Below are 12,485 nucleotides of genomic sequence, written 5' to 3'. Positions count from 1 at the left end.
TTAGGTGCTAGGCTGGACGACCCTTTAGAACTTGGGTGCTAGGCCTGTGATTTTCTAGGTGCTAGACCTGTTGATCTTCTGGGTGCTAGGCCTGTTGATCTCAGTTTGAATGAGCATGAGTTTTACCCAGTAAAGTGTCTTTGGGAGTGTAGGTTGACCACCCTATGTAGGGTAGGGTGGGCTGACCAGCTCAAGGGGTTCTTGGGCATGCTTGGGCCGACCACCCCTAGGGGGTTTAGGCCTGGTCGACTTACTATAGGTTCTGGACCCATCCATCTTTGTTACATCAGTCTTTTTTCAATATTTTGCATTTTTTCAAGAATTGTGATGTCACGTGGCGCTTTCTCATTTGCCACATCATCCCTGGATTTTTGAGGGATAACACAAGTATATTTCAAAAAATAACAACAGGATTTATTATTCGAAAGACATACTAAACTTATTGATTCATCAAATAAGGAATCTAAAAACATAGTTTCTAGAAAAAGAACTTAATACAAAGTTGAAAATGAAAACCTAATTTCCATGTCACTTATCTCTTTGTCTACCAATCTGCAATCCTTTTGTTGTTTTTCTTTCGCATTCTTTTCTTTTCTTGAATATTGCGTTCCTTAAAAAAAGACAAAAATATGGTGGCATAAAAATTTGAATCAACTATTCAAATATATTAAAAAGAGATGACCAAATCATATTTAACCTTTCTTCTTGCAAACTTCTTAAGTGATCAAAAGAATCTCTCCCATATCTCATATGTAGATATGAGTTTCACATATCTAAATTTAAGATCGTCTGGCATTGTTTTTAGTATGCAATGACGAGTCCAATAATCAGATCTCATCCAATTCGTATATTTTTTTATGACTATCATAATCAGATAAATTTGATGGCTCATCTCGAGGCACATCAATAAATGCATCATACACCTTTAGTTCATCTAGAATTATGTGTATGTTTCTGTACCAAACATCTAGATTGTTGAAGTCTAAATGAAAAGTACTTAGGAAGCCATCATGAGGATTAACTGGTTCTTTCTCATTTTGATGTTCTTGATCAGAATTAAGAGGATTAACCATTGTTGCTGGAAATAAATAAATAAAATATAATGAATTAAAACATATAATAAATATCATATTTTATTTGGACAACTAAATAAGATCCATGAATGCAACATATAAAAACACATAAAAAAATATACTAATCCACGATAAATTAAATTGAAAAGTTAATGGACTGCCTTAGGGTAGGTCAGACTAATCCAAATTAATTTTGAGACAAATCTCAATTTCATGAATGAAAACTTAAAAATGTATTTTTCTCTTTTGACTTATGAACTACTGCTAGTTTGGTCAAGATGCACTAGTCGTGCTCGAAAGCCTAGATACACCTTTGGAGTGTGACCCATTATTTCAATCAATGACTTAACTCAAGAGTATGCCTTAGGGTTAGTCAAACTTGAAATACATCGTTAATTATATTCTCATAAGAGAAGTCAACCTCAAGATAAAATAAACATATTCGGAAGTCTTTCCTTAGGGAGACCGCAAACGGAGGCAACAAAAGGCTATTCCTATGTCGCTCAATGTTCAACCAATAATGGAGACCGTGAGACTTATTGTCATAACTCCCTCTCCCACTCACTATTGTTGGAAAAAGTGTGTTTTCACAAAATCAATATTTTTTAGTTTAGTTGTAAAAGTAAATTTAATTATTTTTACCAAATGATATTCTATTAATTACTAATCTAATTAAGCAAAACCAAAAACAAAAATTGTGCCCTTAATTCTAATTCTAATTTTGCTTTAACTAAGAGAATACCATTTTTATTAAAACAACAAATTAAACAATTTTAATTTTGATTTACCATCTTAACTAAATAAGACTAAATTTATTATTATATGAACTATCATACATAAACATATAACAAAAATATAGGACGTTCCTAATAGCATGTTTCTACACGAATGTAATGCATGATAGTTGCATACTATGTGGGTATATGAATGGCATGTTATAATGGATGGAATAATATTAAACATTTTAATCACATTCAAACATTTATAATAAATAAATAAAATAAAATTGGGTATGGTAACTTTTGGGTAGTTTTAGGAAAATTACAACACTTGCAAAAATATACATGAAAAATGTAACATAGACTAACTTAAGGCTTGATAAAAAACACTTTGATCTTGAACCTTAAGATGTAGTCTTGTTGAGCCAATGCCACCCTTTTTCCGTATCCATTTTGAATTATAAACTTTTTAATTATTCTAAACAAACTTTTAAAATAATTAAACTTTGGGTTTTAACACCCAAAAGTTTCTAAGGCCCGATTTGAATTTGGGTAATTTAATTCAAAAATAAAATCAAACAATTTAATTTTAATAAATTAAAATTCAAGATAATTTTAATTTTGGATATTTTAATTAAAACAATTTTAATTATGGAAGATAACAATTAAAATATTTTTAATTAAGGTAAATAATCACCATTATTTCAATTATAGAAATTACCAAATTAAAACCATTTTAATTAAATGAATAATTACAAAAAAAATATTTATTGTAACAACACCCTAAGTGTTGTACCAAGGGGCGGTGGCTGCTGGAGGTCCAGCTGGGACTGGGACGACCTGTGGTTGAGGTGTGCAAGAGGCGCGGCTGGGCTCGGGCTGCAGCGTGCAGGGGTGCAACATGCAAGCGTTCACTGTTGGCGCACAGGTGCGGACTGGGCAGCAGCTTGGGGTCGAGCTCGGGCTCGGGACTCAGTCTCGGGCTCAGGCCATCACCGAATTTCAACCCAACATTTTTAAACAAAAAAATGATTGCAAATATCCTATGCCCTAAATTGGCTTACATATTTCATCTAGAAATTTAAGAACAATTCCTAAACCCAAAACACACAAAAATAAGAAACCCTTAAGAATCTATCATCATCAAAATAAACATCCATCCATTCAAACATATATCTAATATAATATAAAAGTGCATATAATTCCACAGAGCAATTAATAATATGTATAGACTAATGACATGCTCTGATACCAATTGTTGGAAAAACCATTCAGAGCACGCAACGAAAACATTGTGTGGTGGACCCATTGTTTTGTTCGAACAACAGATCAACAACAATAAAAAAAAATCCATTAATTCAGAAACATTATCATACAATATTATTAATCATGCAAAAAATATGTATATAAATATGCAATATATTTATATAGAATATATAAACACAAAAAAAAAATCAAGAACATAAACTTTTACCTTTTGAAACCTATCAAGTGTCCTTGACTCTTTTTGTATTTTTAACGATTTTCCTATCCAAAGTTGTAAGCACTCAAACCACGATCTTCCAGAGTGTTCTCTACATCTCAAGATGTGTGTGGGCACTAGAGAACATGAGTTTGTATTTTAGGAATTACAAGTATTTATCAACACATGAGAACTTGGATTATAGTCTGAGAATAATTAGAATAAAGAAGAAGAAGGAAAAACCTTTTGTCTAACAAAAAGTTCTGAATGATTTGTGTTCTGTGTATTGTGTGTATGTTGTTTTATTTTCTCTTCTTCTTCTATATCATATATATATAGATTCATATTACCATATTGTTCATAATAATAATATTAATATAATATAATAATGATGATAGGATTTGATTTAGGTAAATATCTAACTTACCAAATTTGAAAAAAATATTTTCAAATTATTAAACAATTAAATAAATAAAATAAAAACTACACTGATACAATATTAGTACAAGTAGTATACGCATGGCAGAGTCCTTGGACTTTGTCACGCGTGTACTGCTATTCCATTATCAGGAATTTTACATTTTTATTTTATTTAATTATGTAACTAAATCAATCTCCCACAAAATAAGTTATTTATTTTTTAAGGAATATAGCCATATTTCAAAATTTAAATTATAAATTCAAAATTCAAATTGATGATCATCATTATCATCATCTTTTAAAATTCAATAAATCCAAAACTGTTTTTTACTTACCAATTTTATTTTCTCCCACTGAAATAAAATAATTAATTTCAAATATTTATATATATGAAATTCGAAATTTTAATATTTAAATTAATAAATATATTTTTTAAATTAATAATTAATTATTCAACCTCAATTATTATATAATTTTGCATACTTGATCCGAAGAATTTTAATTCCCAAATTACAGTTATACCCTTGTATCAACTCTTATCTTGATATGGTGTTGATAGAGCCACCCGGGGACCTAAGGACCTATAATATCAAGCTCCAATATATATTACATTATTAATCAAAGCACTTTGATTAAATAATAATATTTATTAATCTCATGATTTCTCCACTAAAAATATGACATTGAACACTTGATAATTATAGACATATATTTACTAAGTACTTTATTAAGAATAAAGTGTCCATTGATATAATCATTACATAAAACATTATTCCTCTATTAATGGTTCATAATTAAAAGGGAATAAAATTACCATTTTACCCTTTTAGCTATATCTTGTTCCTAGAGTACCATTGACTTTACCAGTGAAGGTTGAGTCACAACAAATTTGCGACGTGAGCACTCATAACCTTTTTAGTTCCAAAAGTCAACCCAATAGGGAACCATTATTCAATCTATAAGAAGGTATAGATTCCATATCTGTTAAACTACGTCCCCAGCCATATACATCATTGAGTCCCCAAAAAAATTGTTCTTAGCCTGATCATTCTCTCTCTCACCCTCTTAGTTGGGGTTTTGGAAAATTGAGGGGAAAGGTTGGGAATTCCATGAGTTTCTGAAGCTGTGATTGAAGGCTGGAGGTTAGGATTGGTGTATGAGCAACTCAGGGGTCTTGATCCTCGTTGGGGTAAGCTTTAATTCCATTTTGATTAGGTTGGATTTAGTTTTTAGGGTGCTCTAGAGTTTTGAGTTCAATGATTGGGATTCAAAGTTTTGCTGAAGTTTTAGGTTAGCTCTTAATGGTTATATGAAGGTTATGTGGTATTGTTATTAGATTAAGATTTGATTATGAGTCTGGTTGAAGTTTGGGATATGATAAGCTCGGGAACTCAAATATAAAGGCTCGGGAATGATTCTACTACTTGGTTTAGTAGAATCCAAGGTCCCTAAGGCTAGTATATTATTATGAAGTTTCTAATTGATTTAGGTTTCAATAGTTATTCGCTATTATGTTGTCACTAGGTTTTACTGCTAAGGCTCGGTATTAGGGATTGTGGTCGTGATCGCCTTGCACTGTCAGCTCGGGACTCAAAGTAAGAAAACTGTCTAGGCCCGTAGAGCAGGACATGACCCGATTATCTGTACTTATATTGTGCTTAGTGTTATCTTTAATTATTTGAAACTATTACGTCATACATGTGTTTGTGAAGGAGCAACTGTAACGTCCTACGTTTTCGGGTACCTTTAAACGACTCGGGTCGGGATTTTTCCCCCGGGTTAAGAATATTATTTTAAATAATATTATATTTTGTTTGGAATTATTCCATGAGTTATTGCTAGCCAAAATATTAATTTTGTGATTTTAAAAGTCAAGATAAGACTTTTGGTCCTGGACCGACACAAAAACCCTGATCGAGTAAAAATCTCGGAAAATAAAATGAAAAATCATGGCAATTATATTTTGGGCATAAAATACATTCATAAAAGTTAAAGTTTGGTCAAAAATAATAAACCTAAAAGAAAATGGAAATTTTAAGGCATTTTGTGTTAAATGCCTAATTTTGCCAAAATGGGGAATTTTATTCCATGAATAGACCTTAGGTTAAATTTTATTATGTGATCAATTAAATTAAATGTGAGAGACATTTAAATTAATTAATTAATGTTAAGTTTGGTGATTAAAACTTAATAAGAGTGAAAAATGTGTCAAAAGCCAATTTGGACTTTTCTTCTTATGAAACCTTTATTAACCTTTATAAAAAAATAAAAAAAAATTATGATCACATATATGGCAAAGGGTGGCCAGCCATGTGCTATTTTAGAGTGGTGTGAACCCAATTTTATAAAGTTTAACTCCCATTTAATTAAGAAGTCAAGTGGGCAAGTGGGTAGAAAAGCACTCAAGTGTTTTGTGATATTTTGAAGAGTTGTGTGAGCCATTCTAACCCCCAAATCCGACCACTCTCCCTCCCTCATTCACTCTCATCTGATTTTTAAAGACTCTCTCAAGTGTTCTCTCCATTTTCAACCCCAAGAACACCAAAGAAACTTGGAAGCTAAGTCTTGGTCTAGGAAGGGTTTTCCCTAAGGTAAAGTTTCATTAATCTAGACTTTTGTCAAGTTTTAATCATAGAGTTTCAAATAGCTAATTACCTATGTTGTTGGGGGAAGTTGGTTAGGGTTTTTGAAAGGTTTTGGAGGAGCCAAAGCTAATAGGAAGGTCAAAACCTTAAGCAAGAACACCAAAGAGGTAAAAAGATTACTTTTGATGATTTTTGTTGTAGGGTTTTTAGTTTTAAGCATTATTTTGTATATTTAATGCTTAAAGTTTCTTTTTGGTGATGTAATAAGGTTATGTTAGTTGTTTAATAATTTTTATGATGCATGTGTATTGATTTTTGAAAATGGGAACCAAAACCCCCAAGGGTTTTGTAGGATACCCTAAAACAAAACATGTTTTGAGCTGTGACTTCCAAGGGGTCAAGCAGCCACTGTATATTGGTTTTGTAAAATTAAATTGCACTGTGATGTTTTTGAGATTGAGTACATAAAATTGAGCTTTTGAAACACTAAAAAATGTTTAGAAATGAGTAAGTTATGCTATTTCAAAGTTTAGGTAAAAAAACAGTTTTTTCGTATTCTTATTTTCGGAACCAAGTTTGGACAGCCACTGTATAGGGCAAATGAACCCAGTTTTTTCTAAAATTTTGTCGAAATATTTCTGGCATAACCTATTATTCCACTGTAAAATTTGGTAAGAAAATATTGAACGGTTTGAAATTTATTAACTGTCAAATTTTGGAAAAAATAAGGACTTGAAAATAAGGTCATTTTTACCTCATTGTTGGAAAATGATTTCACCAATCAAAAATGCTCATTTCGACCTAAGATTTTACAAAGACCTAAATGGCATAACAAAAATGGAATTGGGAAATTTTGGTAACAATTGGGTAAGTAAATTTCAAGTTATGAACTAACGAAGTATGTAGTTAAAAATGTGAAAAATAGGTTTTTCACACTTAGTGTAAAAATGAGATTTTGGAACATAAGGTAAAAAGTAAAATTTTGTTTATTTCAAGATATAAAATGGTAAGTCTTGAAATCATATTTTCACTAAAATTACCCCTTTGAGTTTAAATGAATTATTTTTATTAAAGAGTTTTTATTCTTTCTAAAAATAAGAGATTTAATTTATTAATAGTTAATAAATTAAAAAAGGTTTAAAACCTTATATTTTGAGAAAATAATTAAATGAATTATTTTTCTAGTAAGTAAAAATTGATTTATTGCTTTTGGAAAATTAATTAGTCAAGATGAGAAATTTATAACGGTTTTCCTAATTAAGACAAATTAGGCAATTTTCTTAAATCGGTTTTCTAGATATTAAAACCTTAAGAAAACTAAAAGGAAAATTTAAAGAGTTTATTTTCTTTAAAAATAATTAAGGAATTTATTTGTATTTTCTGGATATAATACCGGCTAAAATCTTACATATTTTAACCGACTAGTCGAAAGTGCGGGTTAATAGCGATACCTTGAAATAATAAGATTTTTAGCGGGTTGTGGGGAAATACCATTGTGATACCCGAGCCTAGGTATCGAGACCTTAGGATAGCTCTCCCCGAGACTTAGGGTTTAGTCTCGAATATTTTGTCTGACTTTCCTTAATAGGTTTAAAACCAAATAAGGATTATAAATCCTTACAAATGACTTTTATTAAAATGACCAAACTGCCCAAAATAATAATAATGAATTATGAGTGCCATAATTAATCCGAGTATACTGTATGGATAACTACAGTATTGGCTAAGCGTAACTGGACTGAACGTTGGAGGGTGAAAACTTGCTGAGCGCTAAGGACTCCAAGTAAGTCAACTTATATTGTATGGCTGCAACATGAAATGATTATTGTCTTGTATGTTAGTATAGGGATACATGCATATATATAGGCTGTCATAGAAAGTTGCTTAGAGACGTTAGTCTAGTGAGTGCTGATTTAGAAAATATGAACGGTAGAAGTCCGTCATATCCTAGACGGTTGATCCCCGTCACACTGCTTGATTTTATTTATGTCCGGTTCATTACCGCGACGGGTGGCCATGAGATGAGGATAAGCTGGTTAAACCTAGGGGCGCCAAGATAAATGGGACCTAGGGGCCCTCATGCTTACTTAATCATTGGACGGTTAGAATCCGAGCAAGTGCTCTGATAAGTTATTCCCGGATAGCAGCCGTGAATATTGGCCATTCAGTGAGAGTGCCTAGAGATACTAGGGGTTGCCAAGATTGAGTGAGGCTGAACACCCTAGGGGCAACTGCTCACCAGCACCACTGATTAACATAGAAGTCTCCGTAAAACCGTGTAAATTGGATTACACTCTTGAATAAGTAGCGATGCCCTAGGTAACACGATAGTTACCCTTGATGAGAATATTTATTGGCTAGATCTTAGTGTGGAGACTCGGTTCTCTTTTACAGATTAGCAATTATGTTGGAGGGCGCGTTACGCATGAATTGTTGGAAATTGTCGAGCGTTGGTCTCGAATTATATTGTGATATAATATATCTGCTTACTCTGGGATTTTCTGAGTGCAGGGATATAATTGTTGGTAAGATATAGTTGTGATATAAAATATCTGCTTGTTCTGGGATTTTCTGAGTGCACGATTTTTATCTAGATATGAATTAATTTATCCTTGGTTATCAGGCATGACCATAAGTTTGCCAGGACGCTTTAGCGTTCTTGAAATTGATTGTGTAGGGTCCGGATGGGTCCGGATCCCTATTTCTCTATCTGCTTTGTTTGAAAGTTGATCTTACTAAGCGTTTTCGCTTACCTAGTTGTTTCATGTTGTAGGTAAGAGCAAGGGCAAGGCAGAGCAGTGAGCGCTGGAGTCTTCCTTGCAAATGTACATGTGGACCGACCTTTTGGGAAGCCTTTTTATTTTTGGAAATGTTGTGTAATTTTCCTAAACTAGGCTCACTCTAATCTTTATAAAACATGTTTGTAACTAAATGTTAAGTATGGCCATACGACTTTTCAAAAAGTTTTTTTTATGGGTTTTTGAGACATTTTGTTAAATGAAAACATTTATATTTCCGCATTATCGAGTCTTGAAAATCCGGGTCGTTACAGCAACAAAGGCCAGGATCGGCAAAAGACGCGAGTGCCAAAGGCCGGGATTGGCATTAAGCATGCTGAATGGAGGCCGCCAAGGCGAGAACCTCTAAGGGTGTTGTACTCACCCGCTCGAGTAAGACTGTGAACTTGGTGCCTGGTAATGCATCTTGACTGCTTAGGCCGCTGTTGTGAATTCTAAGAGAAACTTGTAGATTGTCTGTTGTGTTTCATTAGTTATGCATTTGTTGAAATAAATTATTATATGATGTGCTGTTAAGTTTTCTTATTGGGCCTTGGCTTAAGGGTGCTCTATGGTGCAGGTAAGGCCAAGGAAAAGGTCGATCAACCATGAGTTGGAGGGCATGGAGCGGTATGTACATGTTTGGCCTACCTGGCCACCATGACTGGGGTAGTTTTGAGGAACGTTGTGGAAATGATTGATTTTGTCACCTAGATCGACTGTATAAAGACTTTTGAGTTGTAAATATGTCCTAAATAACATTTTGGGATCTCATGTAACTTTTCAATAATTTTAATGAATGGTTAAACCTTTTTATGAATGTTTTATTAAATGAATCTTTGTTTTAACTCAATCACACTTTTGGGTCTATAATCTCGATTAGAGAGTTAATTGCATATTTTATAATCACGTGGTAACGACTCTAGGGTAGTAGGGTGTTACAATATGAATTATAATTAGGAGGAAAGTATTAGTGTTTCGAAGATTAGTGTGATTAATTGGGAACATTAGATATAATATGAGGTTTAGTGGGGGTTTTTGGAAAATGACGATTTTTCCCTCGGAGACATCAAAGGACTAAGGTTGAGGCTAGGGGTGTTTTAGTCTATTCCTAACTTTAGATAGAATTAGGCTATAGAAGCCTTTAGAAATTAAAACTAAAAATAGAACATAAACTCACTCAGTCCATCTTTTTCTCTCTTGTTGCTCTCTCTCACCCTCATAGTTGGGTTATTTGAATTTTGGAGAAGAAATATTTGATTTGAGGGCTGGGCTTGGAATTAAAGGAGTGCAGCTAGGGGTTCAGATTTGTCCAGCTGAGGTTATACCGTTAGGCTCGGGAGTAAGGATCGTGCTCGGTGTCGCCATACACTATTTGCTCGGGACTCAAGGTAAGAAAACTGCACCCTCGTTGTAATTGGGGCTCAGACCCCTGTTAATGAATATGACTATAATTGTACTTGTGATTATCTGGTTATGGTTGCTTGTATATGTTGCATTTGATTGTGTGTTATGCAATCTATATGTTTGATATATATAATCTGTAATGTCGGGCTATGAGAGTCGAGGCCAGCAACAAGCGTGCGGAATGCAGCTTAGTATCACTATCAAAATTTCTTGCAGTATTTGCAAAAAATTTCTCCTTTACTAAACTTTGATCTCCCTCTAGTATCACTACCAAAATTTCTCCCTTGAGTTCGTCCACGAATAATAAAGCCTTCGGCTGGATCATTAGAACCATTCACAATCTGCTTTATCTTCTCCTTTGAAAATAAAGCATCATAAACCTCATCTAGAGTGAGAGAATCACGACTATACAGAATTGTATCTCTAAAGGTTGAATATGAAGATGGCAGCGAATGCAACAAAATCAAACCTAAATATTCTCTATCGTATTTAACCTCCATAAACTCCAAGTCAGATACAATATCCTTAAACACAACTAAATGATTTTGAAGAGATGTACCTTCTGAGAAATGATGAGAATACACAACTACTCCAATTTCAACAATAATGTCGCAACACTTTTCTCCTTCAAAACATCCTGTAAGATCTGATTAGATAGATGAAGATGAATATGACATAGGGTATTTAGATCCTTACGCTCCTTTTCTTCTTTAGTCAGCGATGAGCGCATTTTGTCAATCCCTAGTAACGCATCATCCAAATCCATCTGAGCAAGAACAACTTGCATCTTAACCTGCCAAAGCGTAAATCTAGTGCTGCGATCTAAAAGCGAAATATCATATTTGATAGACGTCATTGCTTAAATCAAACTTGTGCACTGATACCACTTGTTTAAAATATAATAATAGACAATGAACATAAAAATGAAGATCCTATACAAATTTACGTAAAGAGAAAAAATCATAGACAGAAGAGAGAAATTCACTATGTCAAAAAAAATACAAGAGTGTTAATACAACTTAGAGAATATACATAAAAGGGAAAACTTAAAATAATAAAGCTCTTTGGGCTGAGTTCTTAGAATTTGGGTCACAAATAACATGTCTAAAACATGAGAGTGCACTAATAAAAATGATGATAGACCGTAGAATTTCACAGATATATGTTTGTAGTATTTATTTAATAATAAAAGATACATGATACAAATATATAAGTAACATGACATTGGTAAAAGAAAACAGTTTTTATAAGGATATTACACCCAAAATATTATTATTAAACGTAGTAAAACACCCAAAATATAAAATACCACATGAACATAAAATGCCAAAACAAGAAACGGGGAATCCCCAACTCAAATTTAAGCACCAAGAAAGTCTATTGTCACCCAAACTTTCAAACAATGGGATAAGTCTCTCCACTTAGGGGCACACCTGTTTGCCACCGCATTACACAAAGTGAAATTGGTATTAAATTATAAATAGAATTGATATTTATGATTATAAAAGAGGGTAAAATTATCCAACAATTATCAAGAGCAACAAGAGACTTTTATATTAGTTAGGCATAATTTTTAAAGTAAGATCACGTGATTTTTCATAAATACATAACAATAGATGTTATAATAAAGACAAGATGATCCCATCAAAAAAATTCAAAACTAATTAGACAGTAATACTTTATTCACACTCCACATGAGAGATCTCACACGTACGTGCTTCAAAAGCACTATGTTAATTTTTTTTAGTGGAGATTAAGAAATACTGAAAGCAACTAGATACTCGTGTTTTCGTTCTTCTCCTTTTTTTATTTTATTTTGAGAGGGACTTATTGCTCATGATTCCATGAGATTGTTTTCCTTACCAATTTCAACAAATTACTACTTTGAAGCAAGCAATAATTAATAAACATATGATTGAAGATCATCCAACTCCCATCCCATCAAAAGGAAGGTTTTGGATAAGCTATAATAAATGAGACATTAATTATTATTTTTTTGTCACCCTTTAAAAACTTTAAAAAATTGTAAATCATAGTGGCTA

General features: G+C 32.7%; 1 long non-coding RNA gene across 2 annotated transcripts; it reads left to right on the top strand.

Moving 5' to 3' along the window:
• Positions 1 to 5,765: 5,765 nt before the first annotated feature.
• Positions 5,766 to 9,843, top strand: LOC133829055 (uncharacterized). 2 transcript variants are annotated; one of them, XR_009891491.1, is made up of 4 exons: positions 5,766 to 6,265; positions 6,348 to 6,426; positions 9,033 to 9,453; positions 9,617 to 9,843. It is a non-coding gene; the product is annotated as an uncharacterized LOC133829055 (long non-coding RNA). The 2 variants fall into 2 exon arrangements; XR_009891490.1 differs by having other exon boundaries at positions 5,766 to 6,426.
• Positions 9,844 to 12,485: the final 2,642 nt, after the last annotated feature.

This window comes from Humulus lupulus, chromosome 4, assembly GCF_963169125.1.
Source record: "Humulus lupulus chromosome 4, drHumLupu1.1, whole genome shotgun sequence".
Classification (NCBI taxonomy): Eukaryota; Viridiplantae; Streptophyta; class Magnoliopsida; order Rosales; family Cannabaceae; genus Humulus; species Humulus lupulus.
This window is presented reverse-complemented; position numbering and strand designations above follow the sequence as displayed.